This window comes from Microcaecilia unicolor, chromosome 5 (assembly GCF_901765095.1).
Source record: "Microcaecilia unicolor chromosome 5, aMicUni1.1, whole genome shotgun sequence".
Lineage (NCBI taxonomy): Eukaryota > Metazoa > Chordata > Amphibia > Gymnophiona > Siphonopidae > Microcaecilia > Microcaecilia unicolor.
In genome coordinates, this window is record NC_044035.1 from 43344816 (window position 1) to 43366760 (window position 21945).

A 21945-nucleotide genomic window follows, 5' to 3' on the forward strand; every position below is an offset into this window, starting at 1 on the left:
GCTACCAACAATAAAGAGTGACAACGTGGATAGAGCAGCTCATAGGTTTGCTTGCTTTGTTTTGGGTGAATGGGAATGATGACTGCGCTTGCGGAGGAGAGGGAAAGGGAGACTAACCTAATTGTTTTCAGAAAGTTTACTTCATGCTGTCTCCTGTTCTCAATCTAACCTCCTTAGGGCTGCCTTGAAGCCTTGGCCGTCCCTGGAACATGCACCGCTCTCTTTATTGTGACTTCCTATTTCCACGGGGGTGGGTGGAAACAGGAAGTTACATTAGAGGAGGATGGGGTGTGTTGCAGGGAAGGCTGATGCTCCAAGGCAGCCCTTCTTCAATCACTGCAGTGTCACAATGGAGGTGAGGTTGAAGGACCGCTGGGAGGGAAAAGGGGAGATGCCTGCACCTGGAACATCTGTGATGAGGCTGCACAGACACGCAGGCACCTGACTGGCCTCCATTGTTGGGGGGTCTGAGACAGGAATGAGGAGGCCTGGGCCCCTGAGGCTCCCTGTAGCTATGCCACTGCCGAACATAGACCTCCCCAGGAGCAGATGTAAATTCTTGTGATGATATCGGTAGTTACAAATGTTCATTCCCCCTTCTGAAATGGGAATCCACATGTATCTTTTAGGCCTGCCCCAGTCCCACCGAACACATGCCCAGACCACACCCCCATGCCATATGCATGTGTGCATATTTATGGGAGTAGAGGGCATTATTGTATACTAGTAAAAAAGGCCCGTTTCTGAGACAAATGAAACGGGCGCTAGCAAGGTTTTCCTCGGAGTGTGTGTGTTTGAGAGAGAGTGTGTGTGAGAGTGACTGTGTGTGAGAGAGAGAGACAGAGTGAATATGTGAGTGTGTGTGACATAGTGAGACTGTGTGAGAGTGTGTGTGTGAGAATGAGAGTGTGTGTGTGAGAAAGAATGAGAGTGTGCCGCAGGGGCCCCCCCTTCCTCCGCCTTTCAGGGTCGTGGCCCCCCTCCCTCCCACGTTCAGGGCCCCTCAGTCCCACTCCCACATTCAGGCTGGCTCGCTCCCTCCCTCCCTCCCACGTTCAGGCTGCTTTCCTCCCTCGCTTCCTTCCAGTTTCAGTGAAACGTTCCCGTTCGCTGTGCGCTCTTACCCAGGTTCTTCTATTGTTCGCGATGCTCTGTTTTCCTTTGAAGGTACACCTCCGCCCCTGTGCCCGTACTCGTGTTGTATTGGTCGCAATGCTCTGTTTTTCTTTGTAGCTCCGCCTCCGCCCCTGTGCCTTGTCCCTTTCGCCACTCCTCCTTGCACCTCCAGCGTTGTAATGAAGCTTTCGGTGTCGATGCTCCGCCCTCGACGTCATCACGTTGTGACGCGAGGGTGGGACAGACACTCATGGGGAAAAAGCGATCTACACAACTACATCTTCCGGTTTCAGGCATCCTTCCGGCTTCATTAGAACGTTGGAGGTGCGTTTTATATAGAGAGATATTTAATGAGAATGTTATTTATATGGACAGCACTGTTGCCGGGAGGGCTTCCCCTCTCCCTGTCTATAGTTGCAGTGTTCCGTGATTGGCTCTTTGTGAGCTCATTCCTATTGGTTGTTGGCTCTGAACTAGGGGCAGCCCTTTTTCTTTTCTGTGCAGGGCAGGCCAGGCAGGCTGGCCTGGCTGGCTTAGCAGCAGTCAGTTAGTCTGGTTGCATGCCATGTGCTAGCAGTTTTTGTAGAAGCTGACTGTTCTTAGTTGCACTGTGGCCAATCAAGGGTTTTTTTTTTTTTTTTACCTTTTCCTTCTCCTCCTCCTCACTGTCTCTCTCTCTCTCTCTCTCCCCCCCCCCCCCCCCCCCCCCCCACACCCTTACATTGCTGTAAAAGGCATTTTCCCTTTGTTCTCCCTGTTTGAGTTTACAGCTTTGCATCTCAGCAATGCCAGTTCTGGCCTCTCCTTGACTCTGGGGTGCCTGGGTACAGACTCCATGTTGCAATAGTCACAGTTCTTACAAGCAACTGAATTGTAAATTGGATTCTCTTTGTGTATTGAGAGAATTGCAATAAAGAAGATTTGCCTAGTGGTAAAGTTTTCTACTGGAGGAGGAGGAGGTTTAAGTGACTGTGAAGTCATACATGCCAGTAGCACTGGGCACTGAGCTGGACAGTAACACCATATATTTGTGTTTTGGACACATGTATCTCAGCTTTCTAAAATCAGTGGGCCCAATATTCAGAAAATGCTGCACTCCAAAATTTATTCTCCTAAGTTATCTTCCTGAGTGTGTTCCTTATTTTCAGCCAAACTTGGGAGCATAACTTTTTATTTATTGCATTTGTATCCCACATTCCCCCACCTATTTGCAGGCTCAATGTGGCTTACATAGGTTTGTTAACATTTTCATTTCAGGATATTAGATACAGTTAGTAATGTGTAGTGATGGGGAAGGGAAGAAAGAAGAAGGAGATTAGGGTAGTTGTAGAGATTGCGTGTTCATAATTGAGTGGGTTGGTGAGGTGACTTACTAAGAGGCTTATTTTCAAAGCACTTAGCCTCCCAAAGTTCCATAGAAACCTATGGAACTTAGCCTCCCAAAGTGCTTTGAAAATATGCCTCTATGTGAGGCTATTGGTTCTCATTGTAGGCCTTGTTGAAGAAGAATGTCTTCAGAATTTTCAGCTGAAAATTCATTTTAATTTAGGAACTTAAGTTATGCTGATAAATTTAGGCCTGCCATTTGTTTGCTTGGATTTATGAGCCTAGTACCACCCGAACTCTCGTCCACGCTCTCATTACCTCTCGCCTGGACTACTGCAACTTACTCCTCACCGGCCTCCCACTTAGCCATCTATCCCCCCTTCAATCTGTTCAGAACTCTGCTGCACGTCTCATATTCCGCCAGAACCGATATACTCATATCACCCCTCTCCTCAGGTCACTTCACTGGCTTCCGATCAGATACCGCATTCAATTCAAGCTTCTCCTTCTTACCTACAAATGCACTCAGTCTGCTGCCCCTCACTATCTTTCTACCCTCGTCTCCCCTTACGTTCCCGCCCGTAACCTCCGTTCACAGGATAAATCCCTCCTCTCAGTACCCTTCTCCACCACCGCCAACTCCAGGCTCCGCTCATTCTGCCGCGCCTCACCCTATGCTTGGAACAACCTTCCTGAGCCCTTACGCCAAGCCCCCTCCCTGCCCGTCTTCAAGTCTTTGCTTAAAGCCCACCTCTTCAATGCTGCGTTCGGCACCTAACCCTTACCGTTCAGTGAATCCAGACTGCCCCAATTTGACTGCCCCTATCGGACCGACCGTTCACTTGTCTATTAGATTGTAAGCTCTTTGAGCAGGGACTGTCTCTCTTTGTTAAATTGTACAGCGCTGCGTAACCCTAGTAGCGCTCTAGAAATGTTAAGTAGTAGTAGTAGTACTGAAAATCAGTGCTAAGCTTCTAACTTCTTTTCCCTCTCCTAAATCCACCTCTGTTGCCACCCACTTGTTATGCTCCTAAATTTAAGAGTTTAGTGAAATTTTAGGTACACTTTTTTGTAATGCCCCTTTGCCTGGGCACTTTCAGGGTCCGAGTGGGCTGGAGCCTCCAGGAAGGGCACACTCCGTCGGACCCTCGCTCAGTCACTCTTTTGGCGCACTGTGCCCACCACCTGGGGAAAGAAGTGTTAGTGGGTAGTCCTCTCTCTCCCAGGAAACTCCAATTCAGGTTGAAACCCCCTGTGGGAGCAAAACTGGCAGTTACACATAGGCTGGCTTGATGGGATAACCATACAGTTTTACTCCGAAATGAATACTCCACAGTCAGTAGCTTATAACAAAATAACTTGAACCCATTATTTGAATTCTGCAACCAGCAGCTCCAGTCAATTCAATAGGAAACCGTCCTTAAGCACATTATGTATCCAACCTCTCTCTATCTCCTCCATGGTTCCTAAAAGGGAATCCTGCCTCCTTCACTTCCAGGTATATATACAGGGACAATCAGGGCAATAAATACGTACAGTTATATACAGTTCCCCTGCGCAGTTTGCGCTGAGTAATCATGGTCTCAATATCTGCTTCTTCTCCAATCCTCAGCACTCCCTTGATGGGCTCAAACCCTCTTGGTTTGACCCTCTGTAGCGGTGTTCACTCTCCTGGAATCACCCTGGTCACTGGGACGGGCTCTCCTTAACTCTAGTCCCCCGGCTCCCCAAACCTTTCCCTTCACTCCTTGTTTTCTTTTCTCAGGGCCCCCTTCTGCCTCTTTTCTTTTTCCTCCTCCCTCCACTGCATGCACTCACTTTTATTATCTCTTAACTCCACCTCCCCAGCCACTCTTCTCTCCAGGGGTACTTTTCCTCTCCATTTTATTTCACGGACACTCCCATGGGCTGGGCTTCTTCCCACCCAGGGACCTCCCAATCACTCCCCCCAGTGTGACTCTCAACAAGGGATACTTCTCTCAGTGATCCCTAATAGGGGATTACATTTTCAACGAGGCCAGTTGATGACCATAGCTTTCAAAGTTTTCATAAATCCTTTGAATATTAGGCCTAGTATTTACTTTTAGATGTGTATATGCACATCCAAAATGTGATAGGGTTTCTTTAAAATGACCGCCTTATGGAATAATTAGTCAATATGTGGTGAAGGAAAATACTTTGCCAGGAGCATGAAACTAGAATTTCAGTTTACCAAGTCCATTATTTTACTAAAAGTGATTGGGAACATTTCCAAATTAAGATTGAAAAAGAAAACCCGGAGATCTGTAAACATTTCAGAATGCCTGGTTTTCTTCTGCAGTATAGAAGTTTGCATGTGATTATGATGCTAACCAATGGCAGGGAAATCTTGAAAAGTCTTGATCTCAACCAATAACAAGGCAACTTTCAAAATGTTAAAGTGACATCACAATGGGTCCTGACCTCTCTGAGCTACCAGCTTCTCTTGTTCCTCTTTAGAGAGAGGTGACTTGTGTCTGGTGGCTCTATTTCAAACTGTGTGATTAAGGGACAAGCAGACACTACCTAGCCCAGGGCAGGGCAGCTGGCTGACTGCACAATGTGCTGTGACATACCTGAGATTACAGCTGAGCTGAAACTGCTCTCTCAGCTTCTAGGAAACTAAGGTAAAAAGACAGACAGGCATTCTAAGTGTGAAAAGTGTGAGCTGGGAGGGGGAGCACAGGGTGCTCTGGCCGAGACAGAAATCTGAATGAGCTTGAGCCTTCAAAAATGATTAAATGGGGGTTAACGTGTATATATTTATGATTGAACTTGTAAGGTGAAAAACAAGAAACAGTAATCTACCAGATCATAGCATGCTGTCTGCAAAACCAGTGAGTAATTTACTTATGAAAGATAAAGTTCATAAATGTAGAAATATTACTGAATTTTTTTGGCTTTCAACTAGGCTTCTAGCACCTCATGGTATTTTTAACATTACTACTAATACTACTACTTAACATGTCTAGAGCGCTACTAGGGTTAAGCAGCGCTGTACAAATTAACAAATAAGGACGGTCCCTGCTCAAAGGAGCTTACGATCTAAAGGACGAAATGTCAAGTTGGGGCAGTCTAGATTTCCTGAATAGAGGTATGGTGGTTAGGTGCCAAAGGCGACATTGAAGAGGTGGGCTTTGAGCAAGGATTTGAAGATGGGCAGGGAGGGGGCCTGGCGTATGGGCTCAGGGAGTTTATTCCAAGCATGGGGTGAGGCGAGGCAGAAAGGGCGGAGCCTGGAGTTGGTGGTGGTGGAGAAGGGTACTGGAAGGAGGGATTTGTCTTGAGAGCGGAGGTTATGGGTAGGGACGTAAGGGGAGAAGAGGGTAGAGAGGTAAGGGGGGGGGGGGGCTGCAGATCGAGTGCATTTGCTTTCTCTGTTTATTACCAGCATGCAACTCGGGTGTAGTTTCAAAAATCCAGCACTACTCTGAAGTATTCTTCCAGAATCTAGGTCTCTTGACTGCTTTGCATATTACTGTGTGTGAAATCTTAATTTAACTCCCCCCCCCCCCCCAAATCACAAGGGCATGTGCTTGATGTTCAGTTTCTGTCCTAGACTGGTAGGCTTTCTTGACAGGAGATGACAGAGCTCAGAAAACTTGGAGGGAGGGGGGGGGGGGGTTGGAAAGGAGGTTCAGAGATCCCAATGATTTGAGCACTAGAAGAGCAAAGGAAAGCTAGTGTGCCACAATGATGCCACTTTTTAAGCAGTATTTGCATGTGGCCCTAACACAGAGGTGAACTGACAATGTTCTGAGGTCCTCAGGCAATAAGGGCCATGTCCCTTAACTTCTTAACAAAATTGATTACATTAGATGGAAGCTAGGGGAGATTGGGTCCCCTATGGCTGTGTGCCCTCAGACACTGCGCTGTTGTTCCAATGGTCAGTCTGCCCGTGCCCCAACATAATTTCCAGTTGTATTGCCAGTGCTGCACTCAATCTGCTGCCCCTCACTACCTCTCTACCCTTATCTCCCCGTATGCTCCTACCCGAAACCTCCACTCGCAGGACAAATCCCTTCTCTCTGTTCCCTTCTCCACCATCGCCAACTCCAGGCTCCGCCCTTTCTGCCTTGCCTCTCCCTATGCTTGGAATAATCTTCCTCAGCCCATATGCCAAGCCCCCTCCCTGCCCATCTTCAAATCCTTGCTCAAAGCCCATCTCTTCAATGTCACCTTCGGCACCTAACCATTTCACCTCTACCCAGGAATCTAGACTACCCCAATTTGTCTGTCCGCACATACTGTCCATTAGATTGTAAGCTGACTTCACATGTTGTCCATTAGATTGTAAGCTCCTTTGAGCAGGTACTGTCCTTCTTTGTTAACTGTACAGCGCTGCGTAACCCTAGTAGCGCTTTAGAAATGTTAAATAGTAGTAGTAGTGCTTAAATCTCTTGCCTGGTCATTAGAGTCTTGTAGATAGGGATGGTTTGATTCTCTGAAAATTCTGAGGTACCTTTACAGGCCCCTAGGGGTGAACATCCCAGATGTTCAAACATGCTTGGGTGAGGGGTCATTGTGGCTTGGAAATACTTTTGAAGCAGGTCTGAGGAAGTGTTTTTTTTTCATTCAGGGAACGGTTAGGCTCTGGAACTGGTTGCTGGAGGATGTGGTGGCGGTGGTTTGGACAAGGTTTGGATGGGTTCTTGAAGGAACATTGGGGAGGCCACTGCTTGCCCTAGGATTGGTAGCATAGAATGATGCTGCTACTTGGGTTGGCAGCTGCTGGGGGCAGGTTTCTGGGCTGGATGGACCATTGGTCTGCCCCAATGTGGCTGTTCTTATGTACGTCTTGTTAGAACATGTGTCTTTTGCCTGCTCAAATAGTGCGGATGCTATTACTCCACTTGAATGTATAAAAATAAAGGTTAATAAATAAAAAAAAAAAAAAAAAGAATGTGAGGGAATAGACCATTTTAGTGGATTAACTTTAAAAGTATGACTTTAAATTTCTCCCTGCTATAGGCAAAGACCAGGGAGTTGATCAGACAATGTCGGCCTTGAGGGGTCTTTCAGCCCCTATTGGATGCTGTGCAGCTGAAGGGCTGGCCTGGGGGCGGACGGAAATGTGAGGGGCTGCAGGGCAGGGTCTACAAACTTCACTTCTGCTAACTAGTACTTCCCACCACCAGCCAGATCGCACATCTTTGTTATTTCGAAAAGCTGGAGGAGCGGAAGAAAGCATCAATTGGTGGAGGACGAGCTGCTTTAGGGCTTAATTTTTTGTCATTTTCTGTCGGGACGCCATGGAGGAAGGCAGCAGAGGTAAGCGGGTGGGGGCAGGGGGCGGCTTGCATGGAGGCGATCGTGGCGAATGAATGGGGCTAGTGTAAAACAAGCCTGCACGCCCGGGCTCGGCATGGATTCCTGGGAATCTGAAACCCTTATCCCAGCGGTACCGAACCGGGTCATCACGGGGCTCCGACACGATCTAGCCTGATTTTGGAGGAAATAAATGCATGATCCCATTCCCCCCCCCCCCCCCCCCTAGGCTGCCTTAGGCTCTGCGTCTTGTCACTAGCGCTTTGTGAGGGTCCGTGGCTATCCCGCCCGGAGAAAATAAATCTACTCTTCCCCCCCCACCCCTGAAAGGGACTTAAAACATGAGGGAAAGCCAAGGCTTGCAGGACTGGGATCAAACCCGAGGAAAGTTATCCAAAGCCTTCCCCAGTGCATCGCATTAAATTGCAACAATAAAACACGCAGTTTCCCCATCTTTAACGAATTAGAGAGGTCGGTCTTGGAACAAATAGAAGGAATTGCATTTATGAACCTATAAAAGCAGATAAAGTTTCAATGGTGACGGACGCGAAGTGCAGGCGGCCTGGGTTTGGACTGGATTAGTGCAGATCGCTGCTGTTGTAATTGTCTGGGAAAGCCAGATGAAGCCGGGACCTTTTATTTTTTTAAAGAAGTTTCTCGCGCTCCACAGCCCCCTTTCATCGCTTTCTCAGGGCTTCTGCAGGAGAAGAATTGTGCTCCAGGAACTTTGCAGCACAATTAAAACGATCTGGACATTGGGAAGAAAAGGCCGTGCAGGCGTGACGCTCTTGCTTGCAGGCTGGGTCGGGTGTTTAGACTCCCGAGTCCTCCGTGTTCCGATTCTGTTTACAGTGATGATCGCTCTTTCTCCTCTTCAGGAGAGGCGGGCGGGCGGTTGAATCTCTGCTTTTGTCCTGTATCCTGCCGCCGACCGTGTCCCGGTTGGAAAGTCCTTCCTTCCCCCTTGGTTTGCAGCACCGCTGGACTTGCGGGACAGGCACACCAGAGTACATGTCCGGACAAGTCGCCCCCTAATTTTCTACGTGCCCACTGCCTCTGGGTTCTGTTGGGGTGTGGGGACTACATCCGATCCTCCATTCTTGCTAGTGATCAAGAGAGAGAGACTCCTGGAGTAAGGTTATACGACGTGATTGAGATTTGTTTTTTTGTGTTCTGAACTCATGCATCGGTTGCAATGAAGCTGTAGCCCCAACTTTTTGTGTAACTTCTTATGGTCTAATTTAAAGACCCCTCTCCCCAGCAGAATAGTAGCTAAAAGGCTAAGTAAATGGTTCCTAACGTTTGCTAAATGTCTGTATCCTTATGCAGCAACCCCCCCCCCCCCCCCCAAGTTTCCAATGTAAACGTTGTGACTGCTAAAAGAACAGAAAATAGGGCCAAAAAATATTTCCTTGTGCTTTGCAGAGCGCTCTTCCAAAGAAACTCTTGTGGAGGGGGGGGGGGTATAGCTGGGACTGGGGTTTCATATGAATGCCAGTGTCAGGTTCATTTAATGCATGTGCTGTATAAAAGTGCTTGTCTGCCTTCTCCAACCCTCCTCCACCCTCGACTTTCAACAGGCTTGTAGTAATAACAACTTACATCCAGGGATGTAATGTTGTTAAGGTTCCTCTCATTAAATGCTGATGTGATGTTGGTTGAAACCCCTGATCCAGCAGAAGAGTGCTAAAAAAAAAAAAATGTTGGTGGGTAAGACAATAATCCCCAACGCTGTGTACTGATGTGTGGAAATATGGGAAGCCCTGTCTCTGAATTGCTTTTTGGCAGACATCATCCAGGTAGTCTAAAACTTTGAAACATGGGTGGAAGTCTGGTTGACTCTTGAATGAAAGTGGACATGGCTGAAAACCAGTCGGCCGATATTCAGTCGGCAGCAGTGAGCATTTTTTAGCTGCCACCGACATTATTACCAGATATTCAGTGCTGGAAGACAGTGTCCAGGCACCGGCATTGAATATCCAGGTTCATGTGGCTGGCTATCTCTTGTGCAGTTATGTGGTTAAATGCTGAATAATGCACTTAAGTGATACCACATAAAGATAGGACTGACATTTTATGCGGTCCAATTTAGCCGAGTATCGGCACTTAACCACATAAGTGCCGACTCTGCCCACAGACCACCCATAAAATAGCTGGCTTTAAGTTTAGCAGTCTGCGGGGACATTCAGTGGCACTAACCAGTGAAGAATGACTAAAGAGGTTAGGGCTCTTCAGCTTGGAAAAAAGGCAGCTGAGAGGAAATATGACTGAGAAAATCCTGAGTGGTGAATCTTTTTTTTTTTTTTTACTCTTTCAAAAAGTACAAAGATTAGGAGGGCACACAGTGAAGTTATATGGAAATACTTTTAAACGAAAAGGAGGAAATATTTTTTCACACACAGAATACTTAAGAACTCACTAGCGGAGGATGTGATAACAGCAGTTAGCTTATATGGGTTTTGGACAAGTTCCCGGAGGAAAAGACCCATAGTCTGCTATTCAGATGAACATGGGGGAAGCCACTGCTTGCCCTGGGATTGGTAGCATAGAATGCTGGTACTAATTGGGTTTCTGCCAGGTACTTGTGACCTGCATTGGCCACTGTTGGAAGCAGGATACTGGGCTAGATGGACCATTGGTCTGACCCAGTATGGATATTATGTTCTTGACTGGTTAAGAGCTGTTTCTGGCTGACTAAATTGCTTTGCATATCGACCCCCAGATTTATTTGAGGGTGAGGCATACCAAGTTGGAAACCTTCTCTAAGATGGGCTAGTAACTTTCTGGCAGCCTTGGAGTTAGGACAGTGGCCTATTTAAAGGTCCAAGCACAGCTGCAATGTCCTTCCTGACAGCTGGTGAGAGATTCCTGTGGAGATTATTCTTGGAAGAAAGTGTTTTAGTCCACTTTCCTTGCCCTCTTAGCTTGCATATAGATTTGCTAATCGTTTAAAAAAATGGCTTGAGGGAACTCTGATTTTCTTTCAGCCTAACTGACTTGCAGAGCAGGTTCGCTTTCTCCTTGTGCTAAGTTTAAGAAAATGGATTAAGACTTGTGCCATGAAGAGAGGGCAGGAGGGAGGTGCTACAGGCCCCCCCCCCCCCCCCACCCCAGCCCTTCTAATGGACTTGTCTGGACCTGTCTAATTTGAGAATTGTAGTGGATGTTTTTTAATTAGACCACCCTGTGTGAAGCTGGTAAACCTTTTAAAATACTTTAAACTATGCTGATTATAAGGAAAAGGGATAGCACCAGATATCTCCATGTATCAAAGGCAAAGAACATTTTCTAATTTTTAGGACTGATGGTTGATTTGTGTGCTTTTTGTCTTGGTGAGGAAGATAATTTTTTCTGCTGTTCTGATGGAGGAGGGTCAGTAGATCCTAATGTCTAGGTTTTTTGGTTCCTGAACCTTCCCTCTGTCACTGTGTTTGTGGAGCCTCTCAGACTGATAGGCTGATGCTCAAAACCTAATGCCGACCCTAGAGGCAATTAGCACTGGACTAGCGCCAGTGTTCATGTGCGCAGAATGCTGTAAATGAGGTTATCAGCGATTCCCTCCCAATGCTCACAAAAACCCTGCCATAATGCTAGAAACCTACTGCCAGCTCCGAGGTAGCGTCGAGAGGTTAGAAGTGAGGATTTCTCCTGATTTTTCCTTTTTAAAATCTGCCAGTTTTAATTTATTTGAAAGAAGCCCATGCAAGCCTCTTGAGGCAGATGGTGAGGAACAAGTGTGTGCGAGTCCAAGCAAAATCAAAAGTGCAAGCATGCACTGGCACCTGTTTTCTGCACTTAAATATAAGCTCAAGTGAAAAAAAAATTGTAAAGCTTAAATTTAAGGAGCAGAAGAACAGCACTGATGTGTGCTCGCACTTCAGGGTTTGAATGGGCATGCGCAGAAGACCTTTGCTTACCGCAAAACTCTTGTGCGCATGCATCAGGCATGTTCCTCCTCCTTGCACGGAGCACATATAATTTGCATGCTGTTAACGTTGAGCATTGAAAAGTTATTTTTGTGCGCTAGTTCTGCAGTCCTGATCATTGGCCCAGGAGAATGTAGATGGCAAGGTGTGTGAATCTCCTGTCTGCACATCCTCATCTGGGAAGGCCCTTTTGTCTGGCTGCCACAGCTGAAAAATTTCTTAGTAGAGTGGTTTCACAAATAGAAGAAAAGTAGTTTTTGAACTTCAAACTTACGCTCTCCTCCCCTTCACCTGAAAGGTGTAGATTGCAGTGAAGGAGTCCAAAGAATGAGAAGTTTACATAATACAGAAGAGTGAGTAGGAAGAACCTTTTGACAGACCTGTCTATCCCTAGCACTGAACTGTTTCTTGCACATGGCCCTGCCTTTTTAACTTAGGCAAATGAAGTCCCACAATGAGCTTCTGCATGGGGCATAGCCAAACCTCAGGTTTGTGGGGGCCTGAGCCCAAAGTGAAGGGTCAGAAAATTTTGCCCTACTCCATTCCCCTGTACAACCCCACATACTGAGCTAGCTGGGGCCCCAAGCTCCTCTTCCAGCCAAATCTTGGCGCTTTTCTTAGGCTGCTGCCATGCAAGGTCCCCATCCCTGTGCATGCTCGGTTTTCACAAAATTGAGCATATATGGCAGAGGCCTGCCTCCTGCACATACCTGTTTTTTTGCACAGGGAATGGGCCTCCCTCGTGCTTGCTCAGTTTCACAAAAAAAAAAAAAAACAAGCATGTGCTAGTTTTGTACCTGGGGTAATGAAGGGTTAAGTGACTTGCCCAGAGTCACAAGGAGCTGCAGTGGGAATTGAACCCATTTGTTCAGGATCTCAGCCCACTTCACTAACCATTGTCTAGTAATAGACATAGTATTAAAGAAGGTTCATTACCATGAGGTACACCAGTTTTATAAGTAAGGGTGATCATTTGAATGTAAGTTTTATTTAACAACCTGGGAGAGCAAATTTAATGCCCCTGAAGAACAAAGAAACAATGTACATGGCTTGTTATGGGTAAGCCATGGGTTCGTACTGAAGGATCCCTGTTAATAACTTTTTAGAAGTTATTGTTGAAGCTTGTGTATATATCAAAATTGAAGGCCTGTTCCTGACAACAAAGTTACATTTGCCAGTCCCAGCTTGGCAGATTGGGCTTCCTCTTTCTGGGACTGTACCATTGGTAGGGGAAGAAACTGGCTTCGCCTGCAACAGCAGGACGCCTTTTGTGTTTAGACAAGTGTAGGAACTGGCACAGAGGGGTGTGAAGTTGGTGTCATCCTCAATAGCAGTCGCACAGAAGAGATGCATTGAATATCTTTTTGAGGGTTGATTAGCAATTTGAGTTTTGGAAGAAGATTGGGTTGGTTAGTTTCTCTGAATAATTTTCCTCTCTCCCACCTTCAGAAGAGTTCTTCTGTAAGCAATAGTGAAATTGGTTGAAACAACATAGCTTTGGTGCTTTCTGGTTTTAGTGACTCAGAGAGAGGCAGTCACTCTTCCTTGATGGCTTTCAGCAGTTGCCCTGTATCCCCACACATGTGCAAGCTTTATCACTTGTCTTGCTTCTGAGCTTCCCCTCCCCCAGCCATGTTCAAAGTCTATCACTTGTGTTGCTGTGACTTTAAGCAAATTGGTGCGGTGTGTTTCATGAGGAAAACAGCTGAGCTTTACTAGGGATGTTTGGTTGTTTTTTTTTCTTGTTATTATGTAATGAGAGTTTTTATTTTAATTTGTTTTGTTTTAATGTTTTTTTTTAATTTAATTTGTGTTTCTTGTTACCTGCCTAGTTAATAGGCAGGCTATTTATTTATTTAATATTTCTGGTAAGAAAACAAGTTCAAAGATATTCTGGTAGATTAAATAAGCAAGAGTGAATTAACACTGAAAAGAGAATGCTTCTCTTCTAACCTATATTCCTTTTTGCTTGACTGGAAGGAATTTTAAAATTTTATTAAAGTGCCTTTCTTTCAAAATATTTCATTTTTCCCCCTGACTGGTCAATTAATGTAGAGACCTCATTCAGGCCTAACCAACAATCGTGATTGTTTTATGAGACTGTTGTTAGCTGTGACATTTTTAATATGTTTTCAGTTCAGTTTTTCATCAGTTTTTGAGCCCTCTTTGAAGGAAACTAGCTTTCTTTATCTTTGGGAGAGAGCAATGTACAGGAAATGAAAGGGTGAAAAAAAATTATGGGAAGGGAGGAGAGGAGAAAAGTTGATTAAAAGTAGGGCTTTGAATTTCTTTTCTGTTTCTGAAAGACTCCAGTAAGCCCACGTTATCTAAAGCCTATTTATCTGCGTATGGCGCCTGAGGATCCATGGTTTTCTGGCAGATTAATGAAGCCTGATTTTAATTTTTCTTTTTTTTTTTATCTCGAGATGCTAAGGATGCTGTGTTGGAGACAGACCAGAAAGAGACCAGCATACACTATGTTACTATGATACACATTGCCCGTAGTATGCCAGAGACTCAAACAAGCAGCAGAACGGACAATAGAGAGATTGATGTCAAAAAAACAAGAAAAGCGAAAAGACTGTCGCTCTAAAGCAAGACTTTTCAGGAAATTAGGGGCAATTAAGATGACAGAATTGCACTGTATACAGCGCTCATAAGAGCATAAGAATAGCCATACTGGGTCAGACTAAAGGTCTGTCTAGCCCAGTATCCTGCTTCCAACAGTGACCAATCCAAGTACCTGGCAGAAACCCAAATAGTAGCAATATTCCATGCTACCAGTCCAGAACAAGAAGTGGCTTCCCCCATGTCAATCTCAATAACAGACTATGGATGTTTCCTCCAGGAACTTGTCCGAACCTTTTTTAAACCCAGATAGGCTAACCATTGTTACCACATCCTCCAACAGCGAGTTCCAGAGCTAACTATTCTTTGAGTGAAAAAATATTTCCTCCTATTTGTTTTAAAAGTATTTCCATGTAATTTTATTGAGTGTCCCCTAATCTTTGTACTTTTTGAAAGAGTGAAAAAAAATCAATTCACCACTCAGGATTTTCTCAATCATATCTCCTGTCAGCTGCCGCTTTTCCAAGCTGAAGAGCCCTAACCTCTTTAGCCTTTCTTCACCGGTTAGTGCCACTGAATGTCCCCACAGTAACGTATGAAAAATCAATTCACCCATTCTACACCACCCAGGCTGACGAGCCCTAACCTCTTTAACCTTTCCTCATATGGGAGGAGTTCTATCCCCTTTTATCATTTTGGTCATTCTTCTTTGAAACTTTTCTAATTCTGCTAAATCTTTTTTTGAGATACGGCGACCAGATTGAACGCAGTACTCAGGGTGAGGTCACACCATGGTGCGATACAGAGGCATTGTAATATTCTTGGTCTTATTTTGCATTCCTTTCCTAATAATTTCTAGCACCCTGTTTGCTATTTTGGCCGCCGCCATGGCACACTGGGCAGAAGATTTCAGTGTATTGTCTACAATGACACCTAGATCTTTTTCTTGAGTGCTGAATCCAAAGGTGGACCCTAGCATTGGGTAACTATGGTTTGGATTATTCTTCTCAATGTGCTTCACTTTGCATTTGTCCACATTAGATTTCATCTGCTGTTTGGATGCCCAGTCTTCCAGTTTCCTAAGGTCTTCCTGCAATTTTTCACAATCCACATGTGCTTTGACAACTTTGAATAGTGTTGTGTCATCTGCAAATTTAATCACCTCACTTGTCGTTCCGTTTTCCAGATCATTTATAAATACGTTAAATAGCACCAGTCCCAGTGCAGATCTCTGCGGCGCTTCACTATTCACCCTCCGTTGAACCCTACCCTCTGTTTTCTGTGAATTAGGAATTGGTTATTTCTAATTCGCAGAAGGACATTGTCTTCTATCCTATGACTTTTTAAGTTTCTCAGGAGTCTCTCATGAGGAACTTTGTTAAAAGCTTTCTGAAAATCCAGGTATACTACATCAACCGTCTCCCCTTTGTTTACATGTTTAATCAAATTGGGTGCACTCGTAAATTTACACATAGAAGTTTGGGGATAGTGTCGACATTTCTTCTCATTTCTCTCCATATCACAAACTTGACAGAGCTTGAATAAAGTTAGTGCAGGCCCCACAGGAGGATGGGGGTGGGTGGATGGGGGAGGGTGGTGTGGCCAGCAGTGCACAGAATGGGGACTTTGATACAAAGTGTGGCAAGTTTTATCTGGTAGAGCCTTTTATTGGACCAAATTGGACTACAGAGAGAAGCCACCCAGGTATTCCAGCTGTAAGGACAGGGCTTAAAATGGAGAGGCAGGCACCTGTTAATTTTAGTAAGGTGCTGTTTCTAGGTGTGTGGGAGAGAAGATCCTGATGGGGAGTGAGGGGAATCCTTCACGGAGGAATGATGACTGGAGCATGGTTAAAAGTCTGGTTCTGTTTTTGTATAATAAAACCCTGAGTTTAATATACTGTATGTATATATATTCAGGCATGGCACCTGTGTATGTTATTGGCCTGTGACATTTTTCTGCTGCAGAGGAAAAGTGTGGTTAATGGCTGCTTGACCTGAGCCAGGATCTGCTGGAGAGACTGGCTGCAGGTGAGGGGCGGGGTGGGGGGAGGGAGGGAGATTGATCAGGGTATAGTGGAGTTGTCCAGATACTTGGAGGTCAAAGCAGCAAAAATAATTAAGCCAGATGAGGATCAGCTGAGGAGAGGGGGTGTGAGAGAGATCACAAATACTTTACACTTATGGGCTCTCTCCTGTAAGAGTTTGAGCCATTCAGATGGCCAAGAGCATTGCCTGATGCTAATTAAACTTTAGAGGGGACCGGCAGCAAAGAGTCTGATGGGGGAAGGGAGAGAGAGGAGGACTGATGGGATGGGGGCTGAAATAGAGTGAGCTCGGGGGAGGGGAGAACAAAAATACACCTCCTTGCAAATCTGTTGTGGTTTTCAGTTAGTCTTTTTATTAATTTGCATCCTTAGTGCTAGAAGTATCTTTGGGGATGGAATGGATCTTAGCAGGTACGGGTGGAGATGGGATAGATTCCAGTGGAGACAGGAGGAGATGAGTGAAATTTCTGTCCCCGTGCAACTCTCTGTTGTGAATAAGCATTCTTTCCTCTCTAACAGTAAGTGAATTCTGATGGTTAGTTTATTAGAACTTGCTGTACTGCCTGGGTTAACTAGCAGATCTAGGTGGTGTACAGACTACTACATAAATTCCAAATTTGGAAATCAATAGAAATCAAACAAAATAAAACATGGAAAAGAAAATAAGATGATACCTTTTTTATTGGACATAATACATTTCTTGATTAGCTTTCGAAGGTTGCCCTTCTTCCTCAGATCGGAAATAAGCAAATGTGCTAGCTGACAGTGTATATAAGTGAAAACATTTGGAAAGGAACTACAAAAATAACAGGAGAGACTAGTACACACATCCCAGAGACACTCATACTTAGAAGGTATGGGGGTAGGCTAGAATGGGGGAGGGGAGGATGGGAAAGGGAGGAGAGACAAACAGGGAAGGCAGGAATAAGGAAAACTGAAAGGCGGTGAAAACAGCCAACGTGAACGTGTATGAAATCACGTTAAACTCTGAGGGGGAAAAGCCAAGTACCTGAAAAAGAAAATTGTCAACCGCTTACATCTAGGCGATATATAAATACTGAAACTAATAATAAATTAGTTTTTATAGTGGCTTTAACTTTTTTAAAAGAAAGATCAGCACAGATGTTCAGAGGGAGGAACTTCCAGATAGAAGGGGCTATAAAGTAGAAAACCTGGACCAATTGTGTGGATTTAGGACTGGGAAGAGTCGGACAATAATCATTTAGAAGATGAGTGGATGCATATGGAATGGTGAGGGTTGTCAGATAATGAGGGAGTCCCTATCCTTTGAGCCTTGAAAGTAAGCAACAACAACAACTTGATCAATATTCACTGTTCAACAGGGAGCCAATATTGACTCTGTAATAATAGGGAAACGTGGTCAGATCTTCAGGTAAAACACAGTAATCTGATAGCTGTGATTTGGGATCTCCTTGTCCCAAACATTCACCTCTCTTGCCTTTCTATGTATTTTTATCATACTGGATGTGACCAAATGTCATTTTAAATTTCTGGAGTAATACCATAGTCAGAGCATTCAAAACTCTTTCCTTTCCCACCTCTCTATCATTCTTTCAAATGTTGTCTAAACATTTTTTTTTCTTAAAGCTTTGAGATGATATGATGTTTGGTGTGATGCACTGATTTCTTCAACCACTGTTCATATGTACAGACCAGAAGGGTTCCAAATAGGTTAAATAATTACAACAAAAAAAAAAACATTCATATGGGAGAGGAGTGGCCTAGTGGTTAGTATGGTGGACTTTGGTCCTGAGGAACTGAGTTCGATTCCCAGCACAGGCAGCTCCTTGTGACTCTGGGCAAGTCACTTCACCCTCCATTGCCCGCCACATTGAGCCTGCCATGAGTGGGAAAGCGCGGGGTACAAATGTAACAAAAAAATAAAAAATTCCCTTTCCTATTTCAGCATAAACCTGAAACTGCCATCTTCCAGGAAATGGAAGGTGATTTGTCCATGATGCTGTACTGATGGTGTTTTTAAAGCTTTCAGTTCTACGTGACACATTTTGCTAGAGGTGGAGCTATGTGCAGGGATTGGGGGGGGGAGGGGGTTCTGATTTGTGCTGTGGTCAAAAAAAGAGGTAAACCAGAGAATCACAGTATGTGAATGGCCAATCTGAGCCATTCCAAAAGAAGTGAATTACTAAATCAAATGCTACCAAAAGATCAAGTGAAACAATCGATGCAATATTACCATTATCTAGGATTTCGTGAAGTTCACTGAGAAGAGTTGCAATTACTGTCTCAGTACTATGGAACTGATGAAAACCTGCCTGTCTAGGATGAAGGATAAGTGAGCTCTCAATATGTGTAGGCAGTTGCTCGAAAACTACCTTCTCTAGAAGTTTGGAAATAAAGGAGAGATTTGATACAGGCTGGTAGTTAGAAAAGACAGTAGCGTCCAAAGAAGTCTTCTTCAAAAGAAGTTTAATAATGGCATTTTTCCAGGAAACTGGAATCTGACCTATTGACTGGCTTTGTACAATCATCATATAAACATGGTTTTACCAAAGGTAAATCATGCCAAACGAATCTCATTGAATTCTTTGACTGGGTGACCGGAGAATTGAATCAGGGACGTGCTATAGACGTAATCTACTTAGACTTCAGCAAAGCTTTTGACACAGTTCCCCACAGGAGGCTCTTGAATAAACTTGACAGGCTGAAGATAGGACCCGACGTGGTGAACTGGATTAGGAACTGGTTGATGGACAGATGCCAGAGGGTGGTGGTTAATGGAATTTGCTCGGATGAGGGAAAGGTGAGTAGTGGAGTGCCTCAGGGATCGGTGCTGGGGCCGATTCTGTTAAATATATTTGTGAGTGACATTGCCGAAGGGTTAGAAGGTAAAGTTTGCCTTTTTGTGGATGATACTAAGGTTTGTAACAGAGTGGACACCCGGGAGGGAGTGGAAAACATGTAAAAGGATCTTTAGAACCTAGAAGAATGGTCTAAGGTTTGACAATTAAAATTCAATGCGAAGAAATGCAAAGTGATGCACTTAGGGAGTAGAAATTCACGGGAGACTTGTATGTTAGGCGGTGAGAGTCTGATACGTACGGACGGGGAGAGGGATCTTGCGGTGATAGTATCTCAGGATCTGAAGGTAATGAAACAGTGTGACAAGGCAGTGGCCATAGCTAGAAGGTTGTTAGAGAGAGGTGTGACCAGCAGAAGAACTACTACTACTACTTATCATTTCTATAGCGCTACCGGACGTACGCAGCGCTTCACACTTGAACATGGAAAGACAGTCCCTGCTCAATAGAGCTTACAATCTAAAGAGGTTTTAATGCCCCTGTATAAGTCGTTGGTGAGGCCCCACCTGGAGTATTGTGTTCAGTTTTGGAGGCCATATCTTGCTAAGGATGTATAAAGAATTTGAAGTGGTGCAAAGAAAAGCTACAAGAATGGTATGGGATTTGCGTTACAAGACGTATGAGGAGAGATTTGCTGACCTGAACATGTATACCCTGGAGGAAAGGAGAAACGGGTGATATGATACAGACGTTCAAATATTTGAAAGGTATTAATCCGTAAATGAACCTTTTCTGTAGATGGGAATGCGGTAGAACTAGAGGACATAAAATGAGATTGAAGGGGGGCAGACTCAAGAAAAATGTCAGGAAGTATTTTTTCACAGAGAGAGTGGTGGATACTTGGAATGCCCTCCCACGGGATGTGGTGGAGATGAAAAGGGTAATGAAATTAAAAAATGCGTGGAATAAACATAAAGGAATCCTGTTCAGAAGGAATGGCTCCTCAGAAGCTTAGCCGAGATTGGGCGGCAGAGCCGGTGGTGGGAGGCAGGGCTAGTGCTGGGCAGACTTCTACGGTCTGTGCCCTGAAAATGGCAGATACAAATCAAGGTAAGGTATGCACAAAAAGTAGCGAGTTTATCTTGTTGGGCAGACTAGATGGACTGTGCAGGTTGTTTTCTGCCTTCATCTACTATGTTACTATAAACAAAAAGTAGAAGTCTTTGAACTAAGGACGTAAGCCGAGTTACAGGGACAATGTCCAACAGACAAATTGTTGACCTCATGGAGGACAGCGTTTTCAATAAAACAGAGCGCGTTGGTATAGTGAAAGATGACCATCGTGAGGAAATGGTGTTATCAGAGGAAGTCTGGGTTGGGGGGGGATAGATGGGACTATCAATGATGTAGACAAAGAAGTTTGCAATAGCCTGATCTGACTGACAAAGCAGTCAGCTAAGGCATCAGCTTTTGGGAGATTCGTAGTAGAAACAAGGAGAATTTGAGAAAGTTGAGATGCCAGAGCATAAAGAGTTCTAGAAAGGGTTGAGGTTGATGCCAAAGCCAAAATCAGATTTGATAATTAAAGGTCTGAAGTTCAGTTTTACATGAAAGACAAGCCTCAGGGGTTCATTTCTTATGCCATTGTCGCTCTGCATGACAAAGGTGCCATTTAGCAAGCACTAGGCCATAGTTAAACCAGAGGGCCTTATACCTGGAAGTACATAGGGCAAGACATTTTGGTGCAGTAAGGTCAATATCCTTTACGTAGCGAGTCTTCCCAACATTGTGACCGATTTTCTAAGGGCAGAGTTTCAAACTTTTGGGGGAGAAAGGAAGCCAGCGGTATGCTGTTGTTCGGGTCAGCCCGATGAAGCTTTCTAAAGGTCATGATAGACAAGATGTAGGGATAGTAGTAGAAGTACCAGTAGAGTTTTGATTTAGTGGGTGAAGAAGAAAGAAGAAGTAATCTGTCTAGGACAGAGGAGTAGTGGTAATAGAATCCACAGGAAAGTCGGAGTGTGGTCCAGAGAGCACCAAATCCAAAACGTGGCCCACCTCGTGAGTAGGAATAGGAACATGTTAAGCCGAAATCTTGAATAAGAAATGCAAAGAAGGGGTCATCAACATGAACGTTAAAATCCGCAACAATTAACAGGTTAGAGTAACGAATAACTGCTTCACTCAGTGTTTGAACAAGTGAGTCCCATAAACCAGCATTTGTAGTTGGCGGACAATCAGCTAAAATATGTAGAGAGAAAGGGTCTGTAATATTAATTACATGCAGTTCAGAATAGCTAAATGCAGAAGGGGAAATTTCCTGTGCTGAATGTCAAAGGGAGAACAATTGCCAAGCCCTCCCCCTGCCATCTGCTCCAGCAGGGTGGAAAGCAGAGCACCTGGATTTGGGTAGAAAGCAAGAGACTATTAAGAATAGTTTTTGAACGTAATGACCGACAATTTAGTAAGCCAACGGAAACTAAATTGCTTACCACGCTGGCAGATGAAGTAGTAATACATAAATGTGAATTGCAGTATGTTGGACGACCCGTGACAGGGTGTAGTCGCCTCACGGTATAGTAAACAGGGATCTGACATACAGATGAGGTCATATGAGAAACTGTGCCAGACAACACAGACTTGACATTGTCAGGGGATTCAGAGAAAAAATATTGGGGCAGAACAATAAAGATTAAAAAAAGAAGGGCAAAGTATGGTAGGAAATTAGCATTTGCCCCAAGGAGCTCTCCAGAGGAGCATGACCTGCTCCTTTGGTGAAGAACACCGGTATTACATTTAAAAGGTCTTTTGGAAGAGGTCATCTTATGTAGCACGTCACATGATTATGACTCGGGGCAGTCTATGAGACTGTCAGTCGGAGAAACCGAAGGTATCA

General features: G+C 44.6%; 1 protein-coding gene across 2 annotated transcripts in view; it reads left to right on the top strand.

Moving 5' to 3' along the window:
• The window catches only part of LZTS2 (leucine zipper tumor suppressor 2), a 251618-nt gene that overhangs the window by 163657 nt on the left and 66016 nt on the right, over nucleotides 1-21945 (top strand). The window contains exon 1 of one of the 2 annotated variants that reach the window (XM_030204780.1): nucleotides 7609-7731. The exons of the other annotated variant lie outside the window; for it this stretch is intronic. The gene's annotated coding sequence lies outside the window, so the exon portion shown is untranslated. Of the gene's footprint in view, nucleotides 1-7608; nucleotides 7732-21945 lie in introns of those variants that run through there. 2 annotated transcript variants of the gene reach the window in all.